The sequence below is a fragment of the Bos taurus genome, chromosome 4 (assembly GCF_002263795.3).
Source record: "Bos taurus isolate L1 Dominette 01449 registration number 42190680 breed Hereford chromosome 4, ARS-UCD2.0, whole genome shotgun sequence".
NCBI classification, from domain to species: Eukaryota; Metazoa; Chordata; class Mammalia; order Artiodactyla; family Bovidae; genus Bos; species Bos taurus.
The window spans coordinates 49,896,868-49,915,027 of NC_037331.1; the positions used below are offsets into that span (position 1 = coordinate 49,896,868).

At 38.8% G+C, this 18,160-nt stretch overlaps 1 pseudogene; it reads right to left on the reverse strand.

The window, feature by feature from the left end:
• The window catches only part of LOC132345090 (small ribosomal subunit protein uS8-like), a 129,049-nt pseudogene that overhangs the window by 38,751 nt on the left and 72,138 nt on the right, over window positions 1–18,160 (reverse strand).

Here is an 18,160-nt window from a genome sequence, read left to right on the forward strand (position 1 = left end):
TAGAATGAAGCCAACGTTCCCAACAGATCACTCATTTATGCATCTCTGCTCACGTCTTGGGTTTGTCTGCATTTGATAGAAGATGAATACTGCTAATCCTGGCAAGTGAAAAGGTTGCTTAAGACTTGAATCCAGAGAACAGAAAAATGTTTGGACATAGGAAAGTAAGGACAGAACCAGAAATGAAGAAACATTCATGAATAAGGTTGATGTACATGGAAGTGCAATCAAGATCTGGGATCAGTACAACTGCTTAGATAAATGGTACCCTTTATTAAAAGAAAAAAAAAGTGCTTTCCCTAGGTTTGCCCTGTCTTGTTATATTAATACCACACCTACGCTCGGGGAAAGTTTGATCAACCACTTGTTGACCATGTGCAAATTGTGTTCAAATTGGTTTGAGTATGTCCCATTTGTTAGTTGTGTTAAAATTAGTTGCATATGTCACTCTGACAATTACTGCCGGGTCGTAGTAAGAAACAGGAAAGCATAAGTAGAACAATAAACAAAACAGAACAAAAAATCAGGCTCCTTTTCTACCCTGATTTGGCAGTATACTGGTGAGCAGCTGGGGACATGGTTTGCTTGGCAGTGGAAGCCTCTGGGTCTACAGGGATAGTTAGTAGGAGTTTCACCAGGAGAAGGAGTTTCAACACAATGAGGATTTTCATCAAGTAAGGTCAGTTACCTAAGCAGCCTTTGCAACAGAGAGTCACTGGTCACACTGCCAATGACTCACAGCCTCACTTCTAGCTTAGTAGGTAAGCAGCAACTCATACCAAAGAAAAAGTAGGAAGAGATTTGATGTATAACATGGTAGGTGTAGTACTAGGAGTGGGGAAGCTATCTCGATGCATACAGTGTCACAAGGCCTCAAGGTGAGGGCCCCAGTATCAAGCATATAGTGAATCCATTAGTCAGGGAAATCCCAGCTAGCTATGGGACTGGAGGCTGCAGCCCCCATAATTTGTTGGGTTAATGTCATCACAGAATTCTCTACTAGACTAGACTGCCAGTTTTGTAACTGGTACACAACACCATGTTGGTCCAAGAAAGGACGTAGTTAAGGGGCAGAAGTGACAACTAGATAAAAGCATGGATGAGGAATTTGAAACTGACAGATAATCCAGGCAGTGCTCCTAAAATATGTAGTGAACTGGAGTTCCAAACCCAATCAGGACCTTCAATCAGCCTTGATGCCAATTTTGCATCTGGAAAATCCCCTGGGACCTCTAGTTCAGTTCAGTCACTCAGTCGTGTCCAACTCTTTGCGACCCCATGGACTGCAGCACGCCAGGCTTCCTCTAGGAAGTCTATCACCAACTCCCAGAGCTTACGCAAACTCATGTCCATCAAGTCGGTGATGCCATCCAACCATCTCATCCTCTGTCATCCCCTTTTCCTTCCACCTTCAATCTTTTCCAGCATCAGGATCTTTTCTAATGAGTCAGTTCTTTGCATCAGGTGGCCAAAGTATTGGAGTTTCAGCTTCAGCATCATCCCTTCCAATGAATATTCAGGACTGATTTCCTTTAGGATGGACTGGTTGGATCTCCTTGAAGTACAAGGGACTGGGAGGGAGCCTTATGCTGAGATGACCACTCACTGGAAATGAGTGGTCAGTACTAGAAGTGAGTCCAGAACAGCCCAAGTAAAGAAGTATATACACAGGACTTTAGAAAGACCAAAACTGCTGCCACACAGGTTGGGGACAGATCTTGCACTAGCATCAGTGTAGTGGTGGTGAGTGAACACTATTACATATTAATAATAGGAATAGACTCAATTCAGCCTAGAGGAAGCCTCTGTTAGGGCAAGTCCCAGGAAGCCACAACCTCTCTGAGCAGGAAAGGGAAAGTGGAATCTGAGTCTGGTAGTCAATTCTGAATGATGATGGAGGTGGAAAGAAAGAAGCACTTGTGACAACAAAAAAGTGAAGGTCATCTGTTATATGACTTCTCCCCTATTACAGTGGTCATATCTCAAAGGGAATGGTAGAGCCACCTAGCCAGGCATTTTGGAAATTTTAGGAGACTTCTCCACTTTTTGTCACACTAATTGGGAAACCTTATGGGTATTCAGTAAGAAGGTTCAGGGATACATAGTGTCCTGCAATTAAATATTCGTCTTACACCTGCACAACTCCCAAATTGTCTCACTGGATATTTATATAGAAGAAAAAATAATCTATCTAGAGCCTAATTCCTTTTATAGAGAACACAAAAAAATTCTGTGCTGTTCTAATATACATCGAATATTGTAATAAAGAATGTAAATTGAGGAGGTATTTGACTTGATTAGAATGATTCCATGAGGCATTCACCATCTCAGAAAACCACATCCCTGAGAGTAATGCTGCTAATTATATTTGGGCCACCTACATAACATACCTGGACTGTTAGAGTCTGTAGCTATCACATTCACATAGATTCTACACCTAGTTGCCAGCACTGGGATACTTGATTGTCTGATGATACAGTCATATCTGAGTTATTAAGAATTAAAACTAATTAAACTAAAACAAACTTATAACTGTTATTATTGTTCAGTTGCTATAAAGAAAATAAATAAAGCCAAAAGTTAGCTATGAAAAAAGATTAATAAAATAAATAAACTCCTAGCAAGATTAATGAAAAAGAGAAAAGGCTCAAACTACCAATATCAGAAATGAAAAAAGGAGACATCACTAGAAATTATGCAGGCATTGAGAAGGTAATAATAAGATACTATTTAGAACTGTCCTTGGTAACCAAGGACCAGACAGTTTTCCATGGATTAAGAAATGGGGGTGATGGCTTCATGATGACTCAAACTCATTACATTTATTGTGCCTGTGTGCTCAGTCGCTCAGTCCTGTCTGACTCTTTACAACCCCGAGGACTGTAGCCCACCAGGCTCCTCTGTCCATGGGACTTCCCAGGCAAGAATACTGGAGTGAGTTTCCTACTCCAGGGGATCTTCCCAACCAAGGGGTAAAACCCACATCTCCTGTTTCTCCTGTACTGGCAGGCAGATTCTTTACCACTGCAGCACCTGGGAAGCCCTAATCTAATGCCACCACTGATCTGACAGGATGTACTGGTCCACAGCCTGAAGGTTGGGGACCCCTGATTTAGAACATTACAATAATTACCTTGAAAACTTATTTGTAAAAAACGTCACATTTCTAGAAAATCTCAAATTACCAAAGTGCCACTTAAAGAAAAAGAAGATATGAATAGTTCTACATCTATTAAAGAAATTGAACTTGAAATTCCAACCTCCCCGGAACTTTAAATAACATACATATTACTCAAGGTCTTCCAAAGATTAGAGAAGAGGAAATCCCTGTTGACTTCTATAATGAGCTGAGCACTTCCTTGACCTCCAGAACCCAAAAGCAAGGGCATTTCCTTTTCCAAAAAGTAAAGCTAAAAACTAAACTCTCTCTTCAAACTAGGTAAAAATTCTAAAGAAAATAATTGCAAACATAATTCAAGCTCTACACAGAAAGGATCATATATCACAACCAAGAAGGATTTATTCTGAGAATATGATGTTGAATTAACATTTGGTAATCAGGCAATGTAATTTAGTAATTAACAGAGAAAAGGAAAAACAAATATGGCTTACAATAGAGGCAGGAAAAGCATTTGGTAAAATTCAATACTTGTTCATGATAATAACTTAAAATACTCTAGAAAGATATTTATCTAATGATAAGCATCTCAAAAGAATACAAATAGTACAAATACAAAAAAATCATTTCAAATTTAGAGGTAAAATTTCAAGCTTTTATCATAGGATTGGGAATGAGACATGGATGCTTACTATCACCACTTACGGTATAGAGCAGGCATCACAAATCCAAATGCCCATAAGGGTTATGATGACAGAGAAAGGAGGGATCTATGGAATTTGAAAGACAAGCTTCTGCCAAAAGTCATTCAAATTCAATTACAAAACAAGACCAAACAAAACCAAGACAAAACAAAAATCACTGGCCCAGCCAAACAAAATATCTGCAGGCCAGATTTAGTCTGGAGTCTGCAAATTGGTGAACTTGGCTGAGGTTATTTTGGGCCCAGCCTTTAAAGATTCTTTCATATAACCAGCTGATAGGATAGGATACAAAACTTCACATCTAAGTGAAAACACTAAGTATACTACTACCTGAAGAAGATCTTGTGTATTAGTAGATGTCAAAGCCTAAGCTAAACTGTCTTATTTGGAAAAGAGAGCTGAAAAGGCAAATCACATAACAGAAAGAATAAACAATACAAAGGATATTATATGAAAAGGGAGGCTTAGACTGTGGACCATCAGGAGTAGTGATATAATAGCAAAACCAGTTGGTTATGAATTATTCTAAGATATCCCCAGGGCACCTCTGCCTGAATTTGTCATATTGTGCAAATGTGAAAGGAAGGTGAGTAAAAAATCCATTATAGAGTTGGCTGTTTTCATTTGTTAAACCCTTTCCTACACTTTACCATTGGAAGTGTTCTGCATGTAATAGCCATTGTTGAAGGCTTTGAATAGTTTTCTCTCCTGCTGTCTTTGATGTTCACAGTGACTAGGAATGGTTCTCTATGTCCCTAGACTGGTGTCATCAGCTTGCTCCTGGGCTCACTGTTGCAAACACAGGAAGGCAGAAGGAAGGCAAGCCATTTTTCTCAGGAAGAGCAACCTCTTGGGTGGTCCATTTTGCACATGTGTTAAGATCTAGCTTGACCCAGAACCGCCTCTCATTTTGCATGGAGAGGTTCATGGAATCTTTGGTGCAGTGACTTTCTGAATCTAAATTGACCTTGGCTTTTGTGTTTCCTTGGAAAATCTTCTCTCAGCTTTGCAAAGGGATGAGCCTTTTGCCTGCTTCCCAGAACGAGGCGGAGATTGCATGCAGATGGCCAAAAGTCTAAACCTGATCCCCTCTGGTGCCTTTGGCCCTTGGTGTGGGTTTCCCAGGTCAGCCAGTTAGGCAGCTCCAAGAGTTCACCCAGAGTCCTCAAAGGAAATCTCATCCTTGAAGCAAGATGTGCATCAGTGGACAGAACTGACCACCCGCACAGAGGTCAGTCTGGGCTGTCACCCACATGTCCCCTGCCAGGCTTGGCACATGGCTGCAACTGCTTTCAGAAATGCCAGCACTTGGAGGAGGTCTTGACTGTGTTGGTATTTATGATCACAACTCTATATTTCAGATTATGTGACTTTGATTCTTCCAGTTTGTCTTTGAGCTTTCTTGCCCTTCAGATAACTAAACTATAATGGCTGCCACCAAAAGCCTAAGCCAGTGACACCAGGGACCAAGGAAGAAAATAAAGCTATTTCCTACAAATTCTACTTACCTTTCTTTGCACTCCATCCTTTTAAACCACCTCCAGTTGTCTCCTCAATTCACTAAATCTCCTTTAGTTTTTTCCTAAAAAAGAGGGATAAGAGAAAAAAAAAAGTTTTTCTTTTATTATATGTTGCTTCAAGAACACTGTCTGGCAATACCACTTTGGCTAGAACTTCTGACATATAAGCTAGTTTTCAGAAGTTTATCACATTCCTATTTTATTTTTTGCAGAAACCTTGCCTGAGGGTCAGAGTTCATACACATATTTTATTTACTGAAACATGACTCAAACTGCAGCTGGCTTGTTACTGTTTGCTATGAATGGTGTCATTTGTACCAAACAACACTTATTGGGATATCCCTTCAAATATAGCTTTGCTTTATATGAAATATCAAGCTTTTGTTGGAAAAAATGTAGTTTGTTACATAGGGCAAGTCTAAGCTCAGATTAGAGAGAGAAGAGATTTAAATTTGGAAAAATTAGATTCATTATGCTGGATCTTGTGGACAGAGACCCTAACTGACTTGTTAACTGATATTCCTTGTGCCTAAATGGGGCTTTCCAGGTGGCTCAGTGGTAAAGAATCTGCCTGCCAGTATAGGAGACACAGGAGACACGGGTTCAATCCCTGAAACGGGAAGATCCCCTGGAGCAGAAAATGGCAACCCACTCCAGTATTCTTACCTGGAAAATCCCGTGGACAGAGGAGGCTGGTGGGCTACAGTCCATGGGGTTGCAAAAGAGTCAGACACAACTGAGCACATGTGCACATTACACACATGCCTAAATAGAGTATAACCAGCAGGCACGTAATAAATGGCTGTTGAATGACTTAGTGGGAGGAAGTTTACTTTTGGAATTTAGATATCTCATTAAGAATACTGGTGGGGATAGAAGTGTCTCAAAATATGAGCCAAATAATTATAGACCATATCTTTTAAATTCATATATATTGCTGCTGCTGCTGCTAAGTCGCTTCAGTCATGTCCGACTCTGTGTGACCCCATGGACTGCAGCCTACCAGGCTTCTCCGTCCCTGGGATTCTCCAGGCAAGAACACTGGAGTGGGTTGCCATTTTCTTCTCCAATGCATGAAAGTGGAAAGTGAAAGTGAAGTCACTCAGTCGTGTCTGACTCTTAGCGACCGCATGGACTGCAGCCTACCAGGCTCCTCCATCCATGGGATTTTCTGGGCAACAGTACTGGAGTGGGGTGCCATTGCCTTCTCCCTCATATATATTAAGTATTTTATTAAATGGAAAAACAATGACTTGAAAAATACCACTGATTTTAAATCACTAAAATTCCTATGGGGAAAAAACATGGTATACCACAGGTTCCAATGGTCTCTGCCCATCAGGAAGTGTGAACAGCTAAAAGGAAGCAGACTTCTCTAGTAAAGACAACCTGACTGTCTTCTAAAAGCTAGGCAGGCATATTAGCAAGACCAGTGATGTCAGAAGCATGGCAAATACTTCCTAAGCAATAGATTTGGCAGTGAAAAAAATTTTCATCAACACGGTACCACTTTGGGGAAATTCCCTTCCACATTTTTGTCTGTGTGACTTAGGTTAGACTGGCTCCAACCCCAATTCTAGTCCCCAACTCTGGACTAGAGTTGATCCAAAGATTTTGAATAATGCCATCAGAAAAGGTATGCATTTCCTTTGGTAGAGTTATGAAGGTGATAAGCATGAGGACTGAGTTATTTCTGTCCCTCTTTACCCCTAGGTGGGAAGAGTCTTTCAGAGAATGAAGATAATGCAAAGAAACTCAGAAATAAAAGATTAATACAGATAGTTTTCTGGTCATCACAATCCAGCTATACCTGAAGCTGCTATCTATACTGTTTAGTGGAAAACTTTTTTAAGTCCATTTTCCCCCCAGCATATCTCCCTCCATTGTTCTTCCTCAGCTCTCAGCCAACAAAGTAATATTTTCCTTAAAAAAATAGGTCCCAAATAATTTTTTATAATTAACTAATAAATGACCTATGTCTCTATTACATATCCTTAATGCTCTACTTTAAAGTATCTTTCCAAGCATAAAATTATTTGAGATCTTATCATTTTAATATAATTTTTGAGAAAAAACTCAAAGAACTCAGAATACAGTAGTACACTGTATTCTGAATACAGAATACAGTAGACTTTCTAGCTAACTGGTCTAGCTCTTTTCAGAAGGCAGAAGAGCTATTTCTAAGAATAAAAATGATTAACCTGCATGTAAAAGCAGAATTTGTCTAAATTAAGAGCATTAACATAGGCACTATAAATTCTGCTTAACTTGTATTCAAGCTCTGTATTTTTAGCCCCTTCTACACAGAATTGGGTCAGGGAAGCTCCATTCTCTCATCTTTCTGCATCCATACTTCTGGCACTGATTTAATTTCTTTTTTTTTTTTTATATTTTAACTTTACAATATTGTATTGGTTTTGCCATATGTCAACATGAATCCGCCACAGGTATACACGTGTTCCCCATCCTGAACCCTCTGCCCTCCTCCCTCCCCAAACCTCGAATAGCCAAAGCAATCTTGAGAAAGAAGAATGGAACTGGAGGAATCAACCTGCCTGACTTCAGGCTCTGCTACAAAGCCACAGTCATCAAGACAGTATGGTACTGGCACAAAGACAGAAATATAGATCAATGGAACAAAATAGAAAGCCCAGATAAAGATGATTTAATTTCTAATTGAAAAGTCACCACTGCTAGTCTGGTAGGCACTTGAGAGAGGTTCAGACCTTCCTTCTTCCCAATGTTATCATGCTAGGTTCCCAGAGGTGGAACTTCCACTTGTGACACTTGGACCACAGTTTTGTCCCCCCTTTGCTATTTTTTTTTTTTCTCCCTTTGCTATTTCAACTGCCTGTGATGACTTTAATCATTCTTACAAATTGGTTGGCTTACGCTCCTAGTACTCGGCTACCAGGACTGGGAGCTACATGGAATCTATCTACTGCATGTATCACATTACCTCTCTTTATTCCTAAAGCCCTACCATTTGAAATTAGAGGTTTAGTAGACAGATTCAACTTACATGATTGCCCATAAAAAGCACCTCTAAAGATCCAACAGCTTTTTGTTGTTGGGCTGTTGTGTCTAAACACAACATACTTTGGTCCCCTTTCTGTCTTTGAGAATCTTGGCATTTGTCCCCAGTTCTAGTTTGGTTTTCACCCCCAAAACGTCTAAAACAAGTGTCAGATGAGCTTTAATAAATTAAATTTCTAGAGAAAGGCACTAAAACTTAATGGAAATTAGGTGGCCACATTACCCAGAAGTGTGGTGTTATCACAGCACAGCTTCCCCTGGCCCCCAGAGCCCCTAATCAAGAATCTGTCCATGCAAAGTGCAGTCCAGGCAGATTTTAGAGCTACATTTTGCAGTAGCAACTGTTCCCATATGCAGCAGATGATTTCTGATTCCCTTGGTCTCTTTCAGATCTACATTTGTCTATTATCATGACCAACACTAGACTGTCTCAATTAATGTAGCTTTATAAGTTCTGGCATCTGAGAATAAGTCTTCTCATCTCACATTTCTTCTTTAAGAAAGTCTTGGCAATCTTAAGTCCTTTGCATTTCCTTATAAACTTTACTATCAGCTTATCAAATTAAAAAGAATCCATAAGAGTTTAGATTGCAGCATTTCATAGACAATAAGATTGAGTTTTCCAATCCATTCAAATTTCATAACACAATTTAGATTTGCTGCTAAGTTGCTTCAGTCATGTCCGACTCTGTGTGACCCCATAGACGGCAGCCCACCAGGCTCCCCTGTCCCTGGGATTCTCCAGGCAAGAATACTGGAGTGGGTTGCCATTTCCTTCTCCCAACTTAGATTTAGGCTTTCTTAATTTCTCTTAATGTTTGCCATGTTTTTTTTTGTATAGAAGTCTAGCAGGATTTTATTTAGATTCATTCCTAAGTACATAACATTATGATGTTATTATAAAAGCATATACTAAATTTTGTTTCCTAACCTTTTTTGATATATAGAAATGAACTGATTTTTAAATATTGGTTTCATGCACAGAAATCTTGCAAAAATTTCTTTAAGTCTTATGATTTAACTATGAATTATTTTTTAAATGTTTATATATTTCACAGTATCTGAAAATAGAAGTTTATGTTTATTTTTTATTTCTAAACATTAGACCTTTTCTGTCTTTTTTGGTTACCTGCTGTATTACTATGAACTTGAGCAACTGTTGAATAAGAGGGATGACATCTTTGCCTTATTCCCAATTCCAAAGAAAATAATTTCATTGTTTCATCACTAAGTATTTGCTGATTTTTTGTTGTTTTGTTTGTTGTAGATATTCATTATTAGATTACTGAATTGCCTGTTCGAACCTCATTTGCTGAGTATTTTTTATCATAAATGAATGATGTACGTTTTCATCATTATGTACATTTTTACTGCATCTGTTGAAATTGTCATGATTTTGTCCTTCAGTTAGTTAATGTAACATATTACTAGCAGCCAAATAGCACTGAGTGCTGAGGATTAAAAATTAAAACATTCTGTGAAGGCCAGGAGTTCAATTTTGTCAACGGACGTCACATTGCTTATACTAATAGCACTTATAAATGAGAGTGGGTAGATCAGAGAATAAGTTACAAGGTATTTTTCAAAGACAAAAGACCTGAGAGGAAGAGTTACCAAAGCAAAGTGAAGGCATTTTATAATATGTTGTGAGAGCCATGGGATTCCCAGGTGGCGCAGTGCTAAATAATCTCCTTGCCAATGTAGGAGACACAGGTGCGATTCATGGGTCAGCAAGATCTGCTGGAGTAGGAAACAGCAACGCACTCCAGTATTCTTGACTGGAAAATCCCATGGACAGAGGAGCCTGGTGGGCTACAGTCCATGGAGCCACAGAGGAATGACTGAGCACATGCACATGAAAGTCTTAGTATTAATGTAGCTTGATAAGCACTTACCACATGCAATATCTAACATATCCAGAAAAAAACCCAATCACTTCTACTTAAGAAAAAGAAAACTGAAGCTTATGTTGGTTAAGTGATTTGGCCAATGATACACTGCTGATAAGTGCTGATGAGGGCATTCCAAAGGGCTCCAAACTCAAAATTTCAAGTTTCTTTTGGAGAAGGAAAGGTAACAAATTGGGTAAGAATTTTACAGTGTCAGTTTTGATAAACAATATTTTCAAGTGATATTCTCATAGAAGAAATAAAATCAAGAAAAACTGTACTCTGAACCATTGTATAGAGATTATTCCTTATGTGAAAAATTATAAAATCTGAAATTATTTTATTCTAGATACTCTCACATAAGTTTCCCTAAATGAAAAAACTTAACTTCAGGACTGTGGGCTAAGCAAAGGGTTGAACACTTGCATGACTTGTGGTAAAATAAATTCTTCTGTTTCCTTCATTCCTTCCTTTGTAAAAACTCAGTGTTCTCATAATAGTCCCTAAAACAGTGTCTGTCACTTTTAACACTGCTGCTGCTGCTGCTAAGTCGCTTCAGTCGTATCCAACTCTGTGCGACTCCATAGACGGCAGCCCACCAGGCTCTCCGTCCCTGGGATTCTCCAGGCAAGAACACTAGAGTGGGTTGCCATTTCCTTCTCCAATGCATGAAAGTGAAAAGTCAAAGTGAAGTCGCTCAGTCGTGTCCAACTCCTAGCGACCCCATGGACCGCAGCCTACCAGGCCCCTCCATCCATGGGATTTTCCAGGCAAGCGTACTGGAGTGGGTTGCCATTGCCTTCTCCTTTAACACTGCTAACTACTCCAATACTTTGATGATGCTCTATGATAACATCACATTCTTCCATTTTCCTTCTGTCTTTCTGTTCTTTTTTGTAATCTGTTCCATCCATTTCTTAAATGTTGATATTCATATTCACTTCTTGGAAATCTCATATCTTAGGACCATATCTTACATCTTATCTACCTAGTGGCTCATGCTAGAAAATAAAAGTCATAAGTGACTTATACATCATTAATACTTCAATATAAATATACAATATCAGTTTGATTATTAGTATTTTCTTTTTGCTAATCAAACTTAACTTTTTAAAAGACTTAAAAAATTAAGACTTTAAATTTTTAGAGTCATTTTAGGTTCAAAGCAACATCAAGAGGAAGGTAAGAAAACTTCCATATACACTTTGCCCCTTCACATGTATAGCTTTCCATCAACATTCCTCACCAGATTGGCCCACTTGTTACAACTGATGAGCTACACTGACACATTATAATCACCCAAAGTCCATCATTTACCTTATGTTTCACTTTTGGTGTTTTATACTCTATGGATTTGAACAAATTTATAATGACAAGTATCCATCATTACAGTATCATACACAATATTTTCACTGCTCTAAAAATGCTGTGCTCTGTCTATGCACCCTCCTACCTGCCAAACCCTGCCAAACACTGATCTTTTTACTGTCTCCATAGTTTTACCTTTTCAATCATGTCATATAGTTGAAATCACACAGTATGTAGCATTTTCAAATTGGCCTCTTTCAGTTAATAATATGCATTTAAAGTTCCTCTATATCTTTTCATGGCTTGATAGTGCATTTATTTTTAAGTATTGAATAATTCCAATTATGGTCTGACTATACCACATTTATTTAAACATTGAGGTACAGAAGGACATCTTGTTTCCAAGTTTTGACAATTATAAATTAAGCTTCTATAAACATTTGTGTGTAGATTTTTGTGTGGATGTTAAGTCTTCAACTCCTTTAGGTAAATACCAATAAGTGTGATTATTGGATCCTATGGTAAGAGTATGTTTAGTTTTATTAGAAACCACCAAACTGTCTTTCAAAGATGCCATACCATTTTGCAATCCCTCCAGCAATTAAGAAGAGTTCCTGTTGCTCTACATCATCACCTGCACGTTGTCAGTGTTCTGGACATTGACCGTGGTATGCAGCTGTGCTTATGCGGTAGTATCTCGTTGTTTTACTTTGCATTTCCCTGATGGCATATGATGTAGAGCATCTTTTCATTTGCTAACTTGACATCTGTACATATTCTTTGGAGAGATGTCTGTCAATGACCTTGGCCCATTTTCAAGCCAAGTTGTTTGCTTTATTGTTGAATTTTAAGGGTTCTTTGTATATTTTGAATAACAGTGCTTCATCAGATGTGTCTTTGGCAAATATTTTCTCTTAGTCTGTGGCTGGTCTTCAGCATTATTTTTTATGTTCTTCATAGTACTGAATTCCAACATTGCAGAAAATACAAAGATAAAAATTACAACAAAAAAGCTTAAATGTACAAGGTATATTACACATACACTTGGGATAATTAAACACGATTTTAAAACATTAAAACATGGAAATGGTGAATAGCAAATGAGAAGAATGGTTAACTCTGAGGAAGGAGACAGAAGTAGGATCAGTGAAGAGTGTACAGAGTTTTAAAATTCAGATTAAATAGTTGTTGACTAAAATATGGTAAAACTTTATATCAAGAATTATGAACCATGTTCTACATTTTTATGTATTCAAAAGATTTCATAACTTACAGAGGGAAAAATAGAAATCAGAATGTGTTCTGTTATTTGATACATATGATGGTGAATCTTTTAGTCTAACCTTGTTTTATGGTTCAGTTTCTTTATTTAGAAGTTTCCCTTCCATTCCAAAATTTGGGAATGCCTTTATTCCTTTTCAAGGTACACCTTAATTTACAGATGTGAAACTCCAAATGTTTGCTTGAGCAATAGTTTATAATGGGAATGTAAATACATTGTTACCCTAGTGTTTAAAGTGCTAAAACAAGTACCCTCACTTGAATCTGGACTCTTCTCTTAACTGAGTAAATAAACTTGGTAAATAGTCAGTAGCTTATATAAACATCACTGGTCTAAATATAGGATGTGTTATATCATGCTCACATTGGGTCAACATCAAAAGGAGGTATGTGCTAAAGAATTGTTCTCACTGCTTTGGGAAAAGCATATATCCATTGAGTTCACAGATCAGGGTCTCTCATATGTAGTGCTTAGCTAAAATTTTTAAAAAAAGAAAAAAAAAACATGTTTATAAAATGATTTGACAAATCACAACTACTATGTTTCTAAGTGGTCCCTGGAATGAACCTAAAAAAACATGGGCTTTTGGGCTTTTTCTTTTTTAATTTAATTTTATTTTTAAACTTTACAATATTGTATTAGTTTTGCCAAACATCGAAATGAATCCGCCACAGGTATACCCATGCTCCCCATCCTGAACCCTCCTCCCTCCTCCCTCCCCATACCCTCCCTCTGGGTCGTCCCAGTGTACCAGCCCCAAGCATCCAGTATCGTGCATCGAACCTGGACTGGTGACTCGTTTCATACATGATATTACACATGTTTCAATGCCATTCTCCCAAATCTCCCCACCCTCTCCCTCTCCCGCAGAGTCCATAAGACTGATCTATACATCAGTGTCTCTTTTGCTGTCTCATACACAGGGTTATTGTTACCATCTTTCTAAATTCCATTTGGGCTTTTTCTGACTGAGGCCTCTGGCCATATCCCAGAGCAATTAGAGCAAGGATCTGACATGCACCAAGCCATAATCATCTATAGCAGTTGAATCCTTTAAAAATATTCTCTGAAAGCAGAAGTTTACATAATAAAGCTGGGACTTGAAATATCTGAATAGGCCCTAGATGTGAGGAATTAAAGAACTTTCGACCCTGTTCAGTTTCTTAGTAGATAAGCCAGTGTCAGGGCCTCCAAATATGAAGAAGGAACTTTAAGATTCTTATTCGCCTACATGAAGAAGGTCATTGAGGATACTTAAGCTGATGAAAGGGAGAATGAGCAGTAAGAGAGAGGCAATGGCCCGAAAACCGGAAGGATGCCTTTTCCTCTGTTCCCCATGTTCACACTCACTCCAGCACAGATTTAAGACGGCTGATGTGTGGACTTCTATTGATAATCCTGTTTGTTCATCCTCTAAGTAGCAACAAGTCCTTTTGAAGTCTCCTTGTTTACCTTTTCATTTTATTCTCTACTTCCTAACTTCTTTAAATCCTCAAATGTTGACTCTATCAGAAGTTTGGAGTGCCATGGCAGTTTGGGGATCTGTGGTAGGAGAGTCTGCCTTACTTCTTTTGAATTGGGGCTGGAAATAAGAAAAGGCAAAGATATGACTTTGGTGACATTGAGACAGAGGCTGAAATATTTGGGTATGCTATATATATATATATATATATATATATATATATATATATATTTAAAATCATTGTAAATCCAAAAATTTGAATTCTAAGCATGTGGAACTTGATTGAACTTTATATGGTTGTCTGTCCCCAGGAGCTATTTTCTAGGAAGGCTATACCTGAACTTCTGATAGGAGGTCATTTTTATCAGACCTCAGTGTATGTGTGCAAGGTGAGATGCATGAAAAAAAAACAAAAGCAGCACAAGTTCTGATATATCTGGAATTCAGGGCAGGGGGGATGTGGGCATTGGACTGAAGAACAGAAATGAAGATGAAGTGAAAGTATCAGTCAGCCAGCTTGGCAAATAGCAAAAAAAAAAAAAAATCAAGTTTTTTTTTTTTTTTTAAAAGAACACTGTCAACATGAACTTAGAGAGTAAAAAGAACTAAGCTCTGGAGGGATCAAGGATAAAGATTGTGAAAGAACTTAAAAGGGGAATATATGAAAAACCAGACCTTCCCATGAGGAAATATGGCCAAGATTAGGAGAAAACATGACCCAGGAGGAGGACAGTAGAGCCCTGCTTAGAGGAGGCACCTGAAGGGGAACAGAAGATGCATATGAGTTAAAAGCTGGCCTGGCCTGTGTAAAAAGAAATCATCATTTATCTTGGGTTGAGCCAACAACTACAGAGTTGAGACAGCTGTACACACCATTCTAATTGAGTACATTGGTTGTTCTCCTGGTTATCATACATGGAAACCTTCCGTTTGTAGATGCCTGCCTATCACCTGTTGATCCTTCAGCAGGAAGAAGTGTCTGTGCTCTGAGTTGATGCAGTCTTAACTGAAGTGTCCTCAGTAGGACTTCCCTCTTTTAGATGGCTCAAGACAGCCTAAGACTCTTTAAGAAGAGGCTGAATCCTTGACATCAAGAACAGAGGATGTTGGGAGAGGAACACCTCTGTGAGTGCACATGTGTGGTGCTAAAAAGATTGAGCTCCAGATGTACATCTGAGCCAAGAGAGAGATGAAACTCCATTATTCATCTACAGAAGATCTTTCATACTGCCTCCAGACATCCATCACCTCACCAAGCTTCTTGATTCAACTCATGGTTCCTTGGGTTTCTCTACATGGACTATTTTTGCTGTGTAAGTGGTTAACTGCATTTAGGTCAAACAAACAAACAAATCTGAGCATTTCTATCTCCCTTGAGAATACCAGCTTGTTTTTTAATTCTTTCTTGGGAGTCTATATAACTTTCCTCCCAAAAGTAAGTAGTGTAAAAAAACATTCTGTGAAACTCAGCTAATTGGTGTCTTTAAGACATCCCACAGCATAACTGTGAATGTAGTCTGACTCTATTTTTCAAAAAGATGATTCTATTTCTTTAAAATATTACATAGAAATAATTCAGTAATTCTTCCACTACCACCTTTTGCCTCTGCTCATTACTGCTTTTACTTCCCTTCCTCTGTTCTTTCTTGTCTCTGATTTCACATATTCATCCCAGCAGCTCCTAGCAAATTCTGTACTGACAGCTGGGCTCTGACTCTGACTGGCCTTCTTATTCTTGACCTGCCTTTCGAACTGGTCCTAGTGTGTGTTCTCTATCTCAGCAACAACTCCTGTCAGACTCCTATTTTAGAGCTGCTGGTGTTTTGTGGCCAGTACATCAGTATAATTTTAGCAAAGGCAGAAAGGGGAAATGTTGTGCAATTCTTTTATTCTTCCTAATCTCTCCCTTGGGAGAAATAAATCTGGGGAAAAGGATAGGGAGGTGCAATGGAAAAGGTCAGCACAGACTGCTATGCTTCTGAGAAGAGGGAGGATTATACAGACAGCTGGACTGGGCTCAATAAGTTTGCCCCAGAGTTACCCATAAAGAGCTAACAGCCCCTTCCTTGTGACCCTTCCCCAGCCCACTCCCCTCAAACTGCTACTAGTATTGACTGACAGAATTGAAGAGATCATTTTAGGAACTCCATGGCCCTAGTCAATCATATTCCATCACAGGGCACTGTATCAGCTAAGACCAGTAAGCATAAACAGATTAATAGCTTCCTTATATTTCTTTGGAAAGTAATATTCTTAGCTGGTTATATTAAGTTATTTAATGCTCGCAGTAACCCTGTGAGGAAGATACTTTTATCATTCTCCTTTTGGAGAGGAGAAAACTGAGCAGAGAGGTTAAATAACCTCCGAATATCTTGCCAGTAGTCAGCTATGGAGCAGAAATTCAAATTGAGTTAATGTAATTCTGAAGTCTAGGCTTCCAATCATTAAATCATGAAATTGTCTTTACACAGTCATCAGTGCTTAAAACAGCATTAAATAAATGAATGATTAATTAAAAAAAAATCCAAGTTCATTATTCTAATCGGGGATGTTAAGTAAAGTGCTTCAATATTTTAAGTATTTTATTTAATACATTTCCACCCACATTAGGAAAAAGGGAGTTTAAGAACCCTGACTTTTTGGTTGGGGCCAGGATTCAAAATTATCTGACTCCATATTCAGGTCACTGCCTACCTTGCCGAGTGATCTTTCTACTCACCCTTGGAACTGCACAATTAGATCACTTGGTCCTCTTGTAGCTGCAAAAGTTCTCTGAGGCTCTCATATGAGTGGATCAGCAAGGGACCTCACTGGATTTTTTTTTGCACAGCCAAGAATAAATGTGGAGGGAGATGTGTGATACCCATGGAACCGAGGTGTTTGCTGGCCCTCAGATGGCCCTGCCTAGCTTTATTCAATAGCTTGACTCTCAGATCAAAAATTGTCAAGGCTAGGTTCTCTTCCTGTGTCACCAAGAATCCTGTGCTACTGAATCACTTCCCTTCTGTGTACAAAAAGGGAGAGAAAAATTAGGGCTGGCTCTTAGTCTCCAATCCTGTTTTCCAAGAACCAGGAGCTGAACTACATGGGTTCCCTCAGGAAGGCCTGAGCACAGCAGGTGAGGTGCTCTTTCTCCTCTTGGGATCCTCCTGAAGACCAAAGAGGTAGTTGTCTATTCAGAACACTTCTTCACCTTTTGGGGGATTACCTGGTGGCTCAGACAGTAAAGCATCTGCCCACAATGTGGGAGACTCGGGTTCAATCCCTGGATTGGGAAGATTCCCTGGGGAAGGAAATGGCAACCCACTCCAGTATTCTTGCCTAGAAAATCCCATGGATGGAGGAGCCTGGTGGGCTACAGTCCATGGGGTCGCAAAGAGTCGGACAAGACTGAACGACTTCACTTTCACTTTTCACTTCACCTTTTGGTCTTAATAACAAATCCCACCACACCTAGAATTAAGATATAACTTTTCAAAAATGTTTTAAATACAGTAACTGTTAAGGGTCTTCAACAGAAATAACAGGGAGAGGTTTGGTTTATGAATAGGAGTACAAGGGTTCTGGAGAAGGGAATGGCAAACCACTTCAGTATTCTTGCCTTGAGAACCCCATGAAGTTCAAACTACCTCACAATTGCACTCATCTCACACGCTAGCAAAGTAATGCTCAAAATTCTCCAAGCCAGGCTTCAAAAGTATGTTAACTGTGAACTTTCAGATGTTCAAGTTGGATTTAGAAAAGGCAGAGGAATCAGAGATCAAAATGCCAACATCCACTGGATCATCAAAAAAACAAGAGAATACCAGAAAAACATCTACTTTTGCTTTATTGACCACGC